Here is a 13,708-nt window from a genome sequence, read left to right as displayed (position 1 = left end):
TAAAGTGGTTAGTAAAGTTAGGCACATGAAAGGTAGATGTTTCCAGTGAAGCAAAATTTTATCATTTATTTTATTTATTAGAATTTGGGGAACCAATTGCCTTGAAAAAGTAAAAATATAGCTGTTATTTTATAGATGCTTACTACATATCTAGTATTTAATTTGATGTAAATCACATTTTATTTACACAGATTAATTAAGCTGTACTGGCTTTAAATAGTAATAGCAATTTATAACTATGCTATCACTATGCTATATTAATAGCATAGTAAGTAAAGTTAATATATATACTAATACATTTTAAAAAATTGGAATATCATTGAAAAGTTACTTTATTTCAGTAATTCAGTTCAAAATGTGAAACTCATATATTATATAGATGTATTAAACACAGAGTGATCTATTTTAAGCTTTTATTTCTTTTATTGTTGATGATTATGAAGCTTACAGCCAATGGAAACCCAAAAATATATTATATATTAAGACCAATTGGTACTTTTGGCAGTGTGGGCAGTGTGCCAAGTCCTGCTGGAAAATGAAATCCGCATCTTCATAAAAGTTTTTTGAGAAAATTTGAGTGATGTTACCTTTTACAGTGTACTAGTAGGTGTTTCTAATAAAGTGGCCAGAGAGTAAATTTCCCACCAGCAGGACACCAGAGATAAAAGCAGAGGAAATCCCATCACACACACACACACATACACACACATATTCAGCTGGGACTTCCTGTGTCCTGGTTCTGCTCTCTGAGAGAGAAAAGCCCTCCAGGCCTTCAGTCTGATTGTCCTTATCAGAACATCTGCTCTCCACTATACAGCCAAAAGTATAGGTACACCAGCTCCTCTTATCCCTCTTTTATTATCCAGCAGCTTCTGATATCTGCCCCATAAAAAAACAGAAAGGTATTTTTTTTGCAATTAAATTAAACCAATACAAGATTTGTTTCGTATTTCCAAAAATGTCCAAACACACGTCTGTCACACACACAGTTTTTAAAGCTGAATGAATGATGATTTATTCAATATACAGTAGTATTAGTAGTAATATAAATATATATTCCTGTGTATTTTGTGTCAGAAAAAGGATAAAAATACAAAAATAAAATAAAAAAAATTAAAAATGAATAAATTATTAAATTAACTATAAAAGATTGTTTTTTTTACTTTTTTAAAGCAGATTTGTCAGTCAATATAAATAGACCTTTCTGTGCATTTGTGTCAGAAAAAGGCTAAACATACATAAATAAAATAGAAAATAAAATTTTTTGTAAATAAGTAAGTAAATAATAGAATAAAGGTTTTAAAACATTTTTTAAAGAAGGTTTTTTAGACATTATGTCTTTATGTGTATTTTGTGTCAGAGAAAAATGGTAAAAACACATAAATTAAATAGAAAAATAGAAAATAAATCAGTAAATGAATAAATTATATTTATAAAGTAAAAACATATATATACATATATATGTGTGTTTTTACTTTTTAAAGCAGATTTGACCAGTTCAGTAAAAATCTCTTAATCTGACAGGTAATCCAGTTACTAGAGCGAGGCTGATAAATACTGATGTTTGTAAAAAATCATGGATGAGATATGAGTGGCGGAGGGATACAGGGTGCATGGTATTGTATGGTTAATAAATCTATTTTTTCTCCAGTATTTTCATCAGTATTTTATGCATTTCTATTAAATAAAATACTTGTCTGTGTAATACACAGAGTGGCCGGAAAATTTGCCCATTTGTTTATCTCACAAACGTGTTGTTATGATGATGTTGCGGTGATAAAGATGCTGGTTGCTAGGGTGTTGCTGGTTGCAGAGGCTAGTGTCTTTAAAGCTTAGAGAACCTATAGAGAGGAGAACACACACTTTACAATGCAATCTGGGATTATAATTATCATTATTCGGCTTAAAGTTTATGGACAGATTTAAATGAATTCCTATGGGAGTGTTTTGATCACAATAGTTTTAACTGGCTCTTATTAGGAAAAAAATTATATCAAACATTGTGGTCTGAGATAAGACGGAAAAAAGGTTTATTAATAATAATAATAATAATAATAATAATAATAATAATAGTAAAGATGCATTACAAATAGTAGATAGATAGATAGATAGATAGATAGATAGATAGATAGATAGATAGATAGATAGATAGATAGATAGATAGATAGATAGATAGATAGATAGATAGATAGATAGATAGATAGATAGATAGATAGATAGATAGATACTTTATTGATCCCCGAGGGGAAATTCTAGAAATAGTGTGATTATCGATGACACATTTATTACAGGGTATGAACTAAGATTATTGATAAATATATTTTAGTTTTAGTAATATAACATGCATTATATTATATTATAAATGTATATATATATATATATATATATATATATATATATATATATATATATATATATATAATATGATATACTCACACAGTCCTTGTTGTTGTGTAAATAGATCCAATATAGTAAATATTATGGCTAATACTGTATATTAATAGTATTACATAGTGGTGTTGCTTTTATGTAATACTCATACTCACAACATTAAAAAAACATGCCAGGAGGAACATCAAACTAAACAGAGTGTGAAAATGTACACACACACACACACACACACACACAAGATATAACTCTGCACTCTCAGTCCCATGTGGTTTCTTCTGACCATGCCGTGATAGCCAAAGACAGACTCTTTCAGATGGTGGCAGAACCGTTGTGGCCCAGTCTTGAGTTATTGAATTTAACGCATTATTTGCAAAAAATAAAAATTCATATAAAGTCAACCATACATTGAAAGTTGCCGAAAGTCGCAAACCTGATAGCCAAAGACAGTCTCTTTCAAATGATGGCAGAACTGTTGTGGTACTGTGGCCTAATTTTGAGTTATTTCACCCCCCCCCCCCCCCCCCCCACATGTCACATCTGGCGACGAGGAAACTGGTGTGTTGAGCAGTGAACAATAATTCAGCTCTTTGGACCTTTTTTTTTTAAAAGAGGACTGTGCAAGGTTTTTTTTGCAAGACATCCAGAGCATGGCAGCTATGGTAGGAACTCTCACTCCTTTTGATAATGGAAATCAGTCCAGGGAGGAGTATTGTGAAGTGTTATCACATTTGTTCAAGGCAAATGAGATTACAGATGCTGCTAAGAAACGTGAAATTCTTCTTAGCTCGGTCGGAAGTCAAACCTACAGCCTCATGAGACACTTGTTAAGTCCTACCAAACCAGGGGAGAAAACCTATGATGAGCTGGTGGAACTGCTGAAAGCGCATTACAACCCCAAGCCAAGTGAGATAGTACGCACAGCTTTTCAAGTTCAATTCAAGGAACAGGAAGCCAAAAAAGAGTGTTTCTGAATATGTGGCTCTACTTCGTGAACTGGCTCAACACTGCAATTATGGAGATAAGCTGACAGAAATGTTGAAGGACAGGCTTGTTTGCGGTATTGAAGAAGATCGCATGCAACATAGATTGTTAGCGGAGCCTGAGCTAACATATGACAAAGCCCTGAAGCTTGCTCAAGCAATAGAGACTGCTTCTAAAGATATTCAGGATCTTCAAGGACAGAGTAAGTCTCACAGTGTCGTGGCAGACAAGCGGGAGATGGTGCGCAAGTTCTTTGCAGGACCAAAAGCTCGAGATGGAAATTGCTCACGTATGGTTTGCTACCGATGTGGAGGTGAACACATGGCGACAAAGTGCCGGTTTGCAAAGGAAAAATGCCACAAATGTAAAAAAGTGGGACACATTAAAAAGATGTGCAGAGCAAAGGAAAACAAGCAGTCAGCCAATCACATAAGTGAAAATTCCAACTCAGAAAATGAAGCTGAAGAGATATTCAATCTCAAAAAGTACACAGGAGAAAGAGTAGAAACCTTAGGTGTAGCAAAGGTCAGTGTAGTGTACAAGAACATTGTCAAACAACTACCTGTAGTAGTAGTGGCAAGTAAGGGTCCAAATTTATTTGGGCGTGGGTGGATCAGAGAACTGGCTGTAGACTGGTGTTCTTTAAACCAACTTACTGAGACTACACAGACAGTGCAGGACGTACTGGCACAGCATGACATGGCGTTTAAGGAAGGATTGGGGACATGGAAGGGTCCTCCCGCAAAAATCCCTGTTGACAAAGAAGCTGTTTTAAGGTTTTTCAAACCAAGACCCATTCCCTATGCAATGAAGCAGAAAGTGGAGGCAGAGATAGATAGGCTAGTAGAGGAAAACATTCTAGAACCTGTGAAATTCTCAGAATGGGCAGCGCCTATTGTTCCAGTTTTAAAACCGGACAAGTCAGTGAGAATTTGTGGTGATTACAAATTAACAGTCAACCAACTATCCAAGTTAGAGCAGTATCCGATTCCAAGAGTTGAGGATCTCTTTGAGAAGTTGGCAGGTGGTGAGAAGTTTACCTATCAAGTCATGCCTATCAACAAGTGACTCTAGATGAAGAATCCAAACCTTATTTCACTATTAGTACACACAAGGGTCTGTTTGCAGTGAATCGACTTCCTTTTGGAGTGTCCTCCAGTCAACTTTGTTAGCTCCTCTACATCAGCTACTGAGAAAAGATACCAACTGGCACTGGGGAAAAGAGCAAGAAGCTGCTTTTGAGAAATCTAAAAAGCTCATGCAGCCATCAAACGTGTTAGTGCATTATGACAGTCAGAAGGATCTCATTCTCTCATGTGATGCATCACCCTACGGGGTTGGGGCTGTGTTGTCACATCGAATGTCCAATGGGGAAGAAAGGCCCATTAGTTTCATGTCGCGAACACTAACACCAGCGGAGCACAATTATTCGCAATTGGACAAGGAAGGACTTGCTGTGTGCAACGCTTTCACAAGTACTTGTATGGTAGAAAGTTTAACATTTGCACTGATCACAAGCCTCTTCTGTCCCTTTTCAATGAAATGAAAGCTGTTCCTCAGATGTTATCACCAAGAGTACAACGGTGGTCAGTAGCACTGCGAGCTTATGAGTATTTCATTATCTACAAGCCAGACAAAGATCATGGCAATGCTGACGCTCTGAGCAGATTGCCACTTCCATGTTCAGAAGTGGTAAAGGAACAGGAAGACAGAGTGCTAATGATGGAGGAAATAGCACTGGTGTCTGATGGTGAAGTGTGCAAGTGGACAACCAAAGATACTGTTTTGTCCAGGGTCAGAGAATACATAATGAGAGGCTGGCCAGAGCAGGTGATGGATCCTCAGTTTATGCCGTTTGCTGTTAGAAAAGATGAACTGAGTGTCCAAGATGGTTGCATCTTGTGGGGTGCACGTGTGGTGGTGCCAAATAGGGGATGCCAAGATCTCCTGAACCAACTACACCAATGCCATCCTGGAGTTACTCGAATGAAGGCCCTAGCCAGAAATTATTTCTGGTGATCAAAGCTTGACCAGGACATTGAAGCTACAGTGAAAAATATGTTCAGCTGTAGCCCCACTTCACCCATGGGAGTGGCCGGACAAACCATGGAGACGATTGCACATCGACTATGCAGGACCATTTATGGGACAAATGTTTCTCATAGTCATTGATGCTCATTCCAAATGGTTAGATGTCTATCCTGTACATGCAGCTACCTCTTCTGTTACCATTGAGTGTCTGCACAAAAGTTTTAGCATCCAAAGACTACCAGAAATGATAGTTTCAGTTAATGGTGCTTGCTTTATGAGTGCAGAGTTTAAAGAATTCATGTCAAAGAATGGAATTACACACGTGACTTCTGCTCCCTTCCATGCCTCCTCAAATGGTCTTGCGGAAAGAGCAGTTCAGACGTTCAAGACCATGATGAAAAAAGCTGGAGAAGGCAGCATCTCTACAAAAGTGGCTCAAGTGTTGTTCAGTTACAGGATTACACCGCAGTCTACAACAGGGAAGTCACTTGCAGAGATGTTGCAAGGTAGAAAACTTAGGTCAACCTTAGACCTGGTGAATCCAGACTTAAAGAGGAGGGTGATTGAGAAACAGGATAAACAGAAGTAGAGTCACGACAAGCAATGCCAAGGTCGAGAATTTGAAGAAGGAGTTGTGGCAATGACAAGGAATTTCAGTCATGGTCCTAAATGGATTCGAGGACTCATTGAAGAAGTGACAGGTCCAGTATCCTACAAGGTCAGACTGGGTGATGGCAAAATTGTACGAAGACATGTGGATCAGATTTTGGCTGGAACTGAGAACAGTCAGATCTCAGAGATGAATATGTCAGACAGACTTTCAAATCCACTGTTGTTAGAAACAGACATAGCTGAAACTGTCACAACCTCAGAAAAGGAACAGACAAAGGACTTTGTCAAGGACTCTGTGATTCCACATCGGCAGGGACAATCCGTGAGTGTCAGTGTCAGTACTCCTGATTCTCAGAGTGGTGAAACAACATTGCGTCGCTCTCAAAGGACTGTAGGGAAGCCTACTCACTTACAGGACTATGAACAGTAAAAACGAAAGAAACAAGAGAGGACACAATTGTTATGTTCATGTTAATGTTAATGTTAAAAGCTTGTTGTTTCTAGGTTTACTGATTTAGGTGATAGATCATTTAAAAAAAAGCCTACCTACTTTGTACTGAATGCAAATGGAAAAAGAAAGATTAGTTCTTGTGAAACAGTATCATAAACTTTTTTTTTGTGTTGTTTTTTCATTAAGTGAACTCTTTAAGAGGAGGGAAATATGTAGTAATGTGAATGTGTAAATGGTAATGTATTTGAGAACCAGTAGGGGGCTCTAGAGTAGAGCTACTGTGAGTGTCTTAGAAGAAGAAAAGCCAGTTGAAGCTGGTAGCTGCCCAGAGAACAGTGTTGTTGTGAGTTCCAGCACTTGGTTAATTAAAGACAACCTAAAGGTATGGTTGGTCTGTCTTTTTTGTACTTTTGATATCACGGATATCACAGCGCTGTTGCTGGTGGAACGTGCTGCTACTGCCGGAGTGCTACGCTAGCTGCGCTGTTGCTGGTGGGACGTGCTGCTACTGCCGGAGTGCTACGCTAGGTGCGCTGTTGCTGGTGGGACGTGCTGCTGCTGCCGGAGTGCAACGCTAGGTGCGCTGTTGCTGGTGGGACGTGCTGCTGCTGCCGGAGTGCTACGCTAGGTGCGCTGTTGCTGGTGGGACGTGCTGCTGCTGCCGGAGTGCTACGCTAGCTGCGCTGTTGCTGGTGGGACGTGCTGCTGCTGCCGGAGTGCTACGCTAGGTGCGCTGTTGCTGGTGGGACGTGCTGCTGCTGCCGGAGTGCTACGCTAGCTGCGCTGTTGCTGGTGGGACGTGGTGCTGCTGCCGGAGTGCTACGCTAGCTGCGCTGTTGCTGGTGGGACGTGGTGCTGCTGCCGGAGTGCTATGCTAGCTGCGCTGTTGCTGGTGGGACGTGCTGCTGCTGCCGGAGTGCTACGCTAGCTGAGTGATTCTCATGAAGACCTTCACATTAACATAAAGTTTTTCACCTCATTGCAGCATTTTTTTCAAGTTGAGAACCTAAAATAGAATGTGTATTTTACTATATTGATTATTTTTTCATTCAATTTTTTTAAAAATAGAATTTAATTATCATTTGAATCTTATATGATCCAGAATAATTCTCATTACCGTTACAGTAAATGACGAAGCTAGATCCACGGTTCAAAAAAAATTTGGATCATTAATTTCATATTCCCACAACATATACCAACTTAACAGCACAGTGCTTGACAATTACTTTGATCTTGTTTTTTTATATATTTTTTTATAGTTAAGCAACTCTCAATACCGATACAACATTTGTAATATATATTTAAATTTTTTAATTGATGGAAATGATTTTAGAATATGTTTGATCAAAAACTCATGTGGACAATAGGTGATATATATATATATATATATATATATATATATATATATATATATATATATATATATATATATATATATATATATATACGCATATAACATTAACACTAAATATATATATATATATATTTTATTTGATCATTTGTGGTAATATATATATATATATATATATATATATATATATATATATATATATATATATATATATATAATGAATTACCACAAATGATCAAATAAACTCTGTTAAATTACTCTTTTAGCAGTCTTACATAAGAATCTCATTACCAGCTCAATGGTTCTCATTACCTTTATGGCCCTCACTATGGATGGTAATGAGAATATTGAGTAACGGTAATGAGATGCTCTTGGCTAATTTCACAAATAACTTAAAATGCTAACATGCTAACAATCTATAACTTTGCCAGATGTCAAAGCCTTATATTGTGATAATATTCATGAAATAATTTATTTTTATATTTTTAAAAGTAATGAGTATAAAACCATAACGGTAATGATAATAGACAGTGTAACTGAGGATAGTTTTATCTATATTAACACAGATTTCTCAAAGGGAGAGAAGAGTGACCAACTGACCTTATCTCTATTTTATTTATTTTATATGCTTAGACATTTTTATATGGTTTAACTTAAAATTAGAAAGAAGGGATATGGACACATAACGGTAATGAAAATTTCCATATATTTTTTATTTAACTTATATAAAAATCATTTTATATGATGATGAAAACAATTGATCCATACAGTACTCCCTATTTGCTTTACACACAATATCAGAGTTTTTATGTATTGATTAAAAAAAAATTGTCCTGGACATGTTCCCTGCAGCTTCATGAGAATCACCCAGCTGCGCTGTTGCTGGTGGGACGTGCTGCTGCTGCCGGAGTGCTACGCTAGCTGCGCTGTTGCTGGTGGGACGTGCTGCTGCTGCCGGAGTGCTACGCTAGCTGCGCTGTTGCTGGTGGGACGTGCTGCTGCTGCCGGAGTGCTACGCTAGCGATTAGGCCACAGTCTACATACACGGCTCCTGTCTGAAGGTAAAGTACACAGTACAAGTTTCAGGGACACTGAGAAACTAGGATGGGACCAAAGAAAGCAGCCATCGTAGACGATGAACTGGTATCAATGTCCTTATTAAACGAACTCTTAGATAATCAAAAATCTTTCTACAAAGAGCTCATTGAACAACAAGAAAAATCATAGAAGTCATTCATCCAGATGATTATGGACTCAACAAATGTCAGGATCGACAACCTCTTCAAGGATGTCCAAGAATTAAAAAGTAGTCTCATATATTCACAATCGGAGATAGAAGATCTAAAAACTGCCTCTGCATCTAGCTTAAGTGCTTTAAAAGCAGTAGCAAATGACATTGAGAGCGTGCAAATCACTGTCAATAAACTTTCTGCTAAGATGGACTACTTAGAAAACCAATCCCGCAGAAATAATATTATATTAGACGGGGTACATGACTCTTGGTAGGAGTCTGCAACTAAAGTAAAAAAGATCCCTGCTGATCAGCTTAAAATGGATCCGAAACTGGTGGAATTCGAAAGGGCTCATCGCGTTGGCAAGTTTGACACTAGTCGCCTATGAACCACTGTTGTAAAACTGTTGCGCTACAAAGACAAGGAGGAAATCCCCAAATTCCCAGGGAAGCATAATGAGTAACCCTACAATGTTCACTGTCTCATATATATACATAGGCTGAAGTAGTAATTCACTGTTTCATGGCTTCAGCTCTTCACAGTTTTCTTTTTCCTTTTGATGATCACAATTCAGGCCCACGTACATCTGAGCACAGGGGTTTCCAGCCTGATAAACCTAATTTATTTACCAACATAGATCCTGATACTAATTTCCTAAATATGTCCATTGGTAATGCAGTTTGTAACTGTTCATATCTCACAGATAAATCTTTTACAAATCTACGTGTAAAAAGTAAAATTAGCACAGACAACTCTTTTTCCCTTTTCCACTTAAATATACATAGCCTTGCAAAGCACTATGACTCTTGGCAACACTTTATCTCACTATTTCCTATACAGTTCACTATAATGGGTCTCTCAGAGACTTGGTTGAATAGTCATAAAGTCTCAATGTTTAATATTCCAGAACATCATCACATTTCATATTACAGGACTGATAGGCCTGGTGGAGGAGTCTCTCTATTTATAAAAAATCACATTCATTTTATTGAACACAGTGATCTAGTAGCATTACTGGCTGATGAGGCAGAGGCAGTTATTATTGAGCTTAAGAATTCTTTACATGGTAAAAATGTTACAGTTGGTTGCATCTACAGGCCACCACAACTAAATAGCAATACATTTGAAAAACTCTTTACCTACGTTTTAAATAAAATCACAGAGGAAAATAAAATGGGGTACACGATGGGAGATTTTAATATTGATCTTCTTCAGCAGCAGAACAATAATTTTATTAATCAGATAAACGCGTCCTTCTTTTTTCCTCTAATAAGCAAACCCACTAGAATAACATCAAATACAAAAACATTAATTGATAATATTTTTTCCAATATAACTTCAGTTCCCAGTATTAATGGTATATTATATGCTGATATTTCTTATCATCTTCCGGTCTTCTCCATAGTAACTTCAGCTGCACACACAACCAGAGAAAGTATCACTGTTAGAAATGTCAATAATAGCAACATAAACAGATTCATGGAATACATTGCAAACTGCTCATGGGATGATGTTCAAACCCAAAATAATGCACAATATGCCTACTCTGCTTTTTCAGATATAATTAAATTGAATTAATCAATCATTTCCATATATAAAAAAAAACATCTTAACAAGCCTTCTAAATCCTGGATTACCAATGATCACAAGAATGCCATCAGTAAAAAACACAAGCTTTACAGAGACTACTTGACAAACCCCAGCCCATTAATGTACAGAAAATATGCCACATTTCGAAATAAACTACAGCATACCCTTAGAAAAGCTAAACAACAGTATTATGATGATAAATGTAAAACGGTCCATAATAACACGAAGAGTACATGGCAAATTATCAATGAACTTACCAATAGGAGTAACCAAACTACATAAATAAGAAAATTTCAGTCTATAACACATAATGCAGCTATCATTAATCATAAAGAAATTGCCAGTGAATTTAATAATTTTTGTGCAGGTAGGACCCTCTATAGCTAACAAAATACCAGATACCTCACTGCCTCAATTAGACCATCCACCAGCACTCAAATCCTTTTCCTTCTGGCCAGTAACATTAACTGAACTTACCAATGTTGTTAACAAACTTAGGATCACCGGTGCTGGGATAGACAAGTTCTCGCCAACATTATTAAAAAAATGTCTCCCATCCATATCTAACACATTACTTCACCTTATTAACCAATCTTTAAGTTTGGGGGTATTTCCTGATGAATTAAAATGGGCAAAAGTTATCACAATATACAAATCAGATGACCCAACAATATTTTCAAATTACAGGCCTATTTCCATTTTTCCATGCATTTCCAAAATCTATGAAAAACTTGTCTACAACCAACTAATCTATCACCTTAATAAGCATAAACTATTATACAGTCACCAGTATGGTTTCCGAGAAAATCACTCTACTTCCATGGCCTTGGTTCAGCTCATTGAAAAAATCTCGAGTGCCTTTGACAACAACGAAATAACAATAGGAGTCTTTCTTGACTTATCCAAAGCATTTGACACAGTCAATCATAGTATCCTGCTACAAAAGTTACAATATTATGGTGTTCATAATATGGAACTAGAATGGTTCAAAAGCTATTTATCACAGAGAAAACAGTGTGTTTCATGGCAGGTCACTTGCTCTAATCTCAAACCCATTAAGTGTGGAATTCCACAGGGGTCAATTTTAGGATCCTTACTGTTTTTAATATACGTAAATTATCTTTACATGGTAGCAAGAGATGTATTTTTTGTTTTGTTTGCTGATGACACAAACATTTTCTTTTACGATAAACATGGTCACAAACTAATTTTAACTATGAACTTGTCTCTGTCAAACATTGATTACTGGTTTAGAGTGAACAAATTATCCCTTAATGTAAAAAAAGTTACATATACTTTTTAGTCCTAATAATAAAAAAAACTAAACTTCCACCAATATCCATGTCTGGTAATATAATAAATCACGTTCATTGTACTAATTTTTTAGGTATACTCATTGACAAATTATGCTGGAAAGAACATATTTCAATGATTTCTAATAAAATATCTAAAAATGTTGGTGTCATTAGAAGAGTAAAATATATTTTACCATATAAAATTACTCTTAATCTATATTATGCACTTATTTATCCATATCTCTCTTACTGTAATATAATTTGGGCTAGCACTTACAAAAGTAGGATCAAGTGATTATATATTCTTCAGAAGCGATTTGTTAGAATGATCACCTCAGCAAATTACCGTGCAACCTCACGCCCACTTTTTTTTTAAATCTTCAGATACTCAATGTGTATGAAATAAACCAGTTTCAAATATGTCAGTTTATAACCTACTTCCTGATTGTTATGAAAATAATTTTCAATATAATTGTCAAGTTCATCACTACTCCACTAGATCCTCTAATCGCCTCCGCGCTGCTTTTTTAGAACATCAATTGGACAGTTTGCACTTTCGCACAGAGGGCCTTTAATATGGAACTGCTTACCAACTAATTTGAAAATCTGCAATAGCATCACTAGTTTCAAAAAACAGCTTAAAACTTATCTACCCTCATTATAACCAATCCAAATAGTAAATATGTATTTGTGTATATTCTTCTAAATTATATATATTGAGTAACTACATATTACTATTATTATATATATATATTATTATATATATTATTTTATTTTATTATTATTTTTTTGTTTTGTTTGTTTCTTTGTTTGTTAGTTTCTCAATCTTTTCTTTTTTCTGTGTTTCTTTTATAATTTTTGTTGTACCTTGTACAAGCCTCTTTAAGGCTTTTTTTACTTTCCCTGCACAGTTATTTTGCTTGTTTATTTGATGTCACATTCTATCTGTGCAAATAATAAATCAATAAAAATGGCACCACCACCCCCCCCCACCCCGTGTGAAATGGTATGTTCTGGTCCCCCCCTCTGTGTGAAAAGGTACGTTCCGGTCCCCCCCTCTTTGTGGTACTGTGGCCCAATCTTGAGTTATTGAATTTAACGCATTATTTGCAATAAATTAAAAAAAATCATATAAGATCAAACATCCAGTGATGCTGAAAGTCGCACACATGATAGGTTAACACCATCTCTTTCAAACGATGGCAGAACCGTTGTGGTAGTATGTGCCAATCTTGACTTATTGAATTTTAAGCATTATTTAATATAAATAAAAATTCATAAAAAATCAACGATAACGTGTAAGTTGCCGAAAGTCGCACACATGATAGATTAACACAGTCTCTTTCAAACGATGGCAGAACTGTTGTGGTAGTATGTGCCAATCTTGAGTTATTGAATTTTAAGCATTATTTAATATAAATAAAAATTCATAAAAAATCAACGATAACGTGTACGTTGCCGAAAGTCGCACACATGATAGATTAACACAGTCTCTTTCAAACGATGGCAGAACCGTTGTGGTAGTATGTGCCAATCTTGATTTATTGAATTTTAAGCATTATTTAATATAAATAAAAATTCATAAAAAATCAACGATAACGTGTACGTTGCCGAAAGTTGCACACATGATAGGATAAGACAGTCTCTTTCAAACGATGGCAGAACCGTTGTGGTAGTATGTGCCTATCTTGAGTTATTGAATTTTAAGCATTATTTAATATAAAAAAAATCATAAAAAATCAACGATAGCGTATACGTTGCCGAAAGTCACAGA

At 36.1% G+C, this 13,708-nt stretch overlaps 1 pseudogene; it reads left to right on the top strand.

Annotated features, from left to right (window-relative positions):
* The first annotated feature begins 3,423 nt into the window (after positions 1–3,423).
* On the top strand, positions 3,424–5,992 carry LOC111191016 (uncharacterized protein K02A2.6-like; annotated as a pseudogene).
* Positions 5,993–13,708: the final 7,716 nt, after the last annotated feature.

This window comes from Astyanax mexicanus, chromosome 23, assembly GCF_023375975.1.
Source record: "Astyanax mexicanus isolate ESR-SI-001 chromosome 23, AstMex3_surface, whole genome shotgun sequence".
In the NCBI taxonomy this organism is placed as follows: domain Eukaryota; kingdom Metazoa; phylum Chordata; class Actinopteri; order Characiformes; family Acestrorhamphidae; genus Astyanax; species Astyanax mexicanus.
This window is presented reverse-complemented; position numbering and strand designations above follow the sequence as displayed.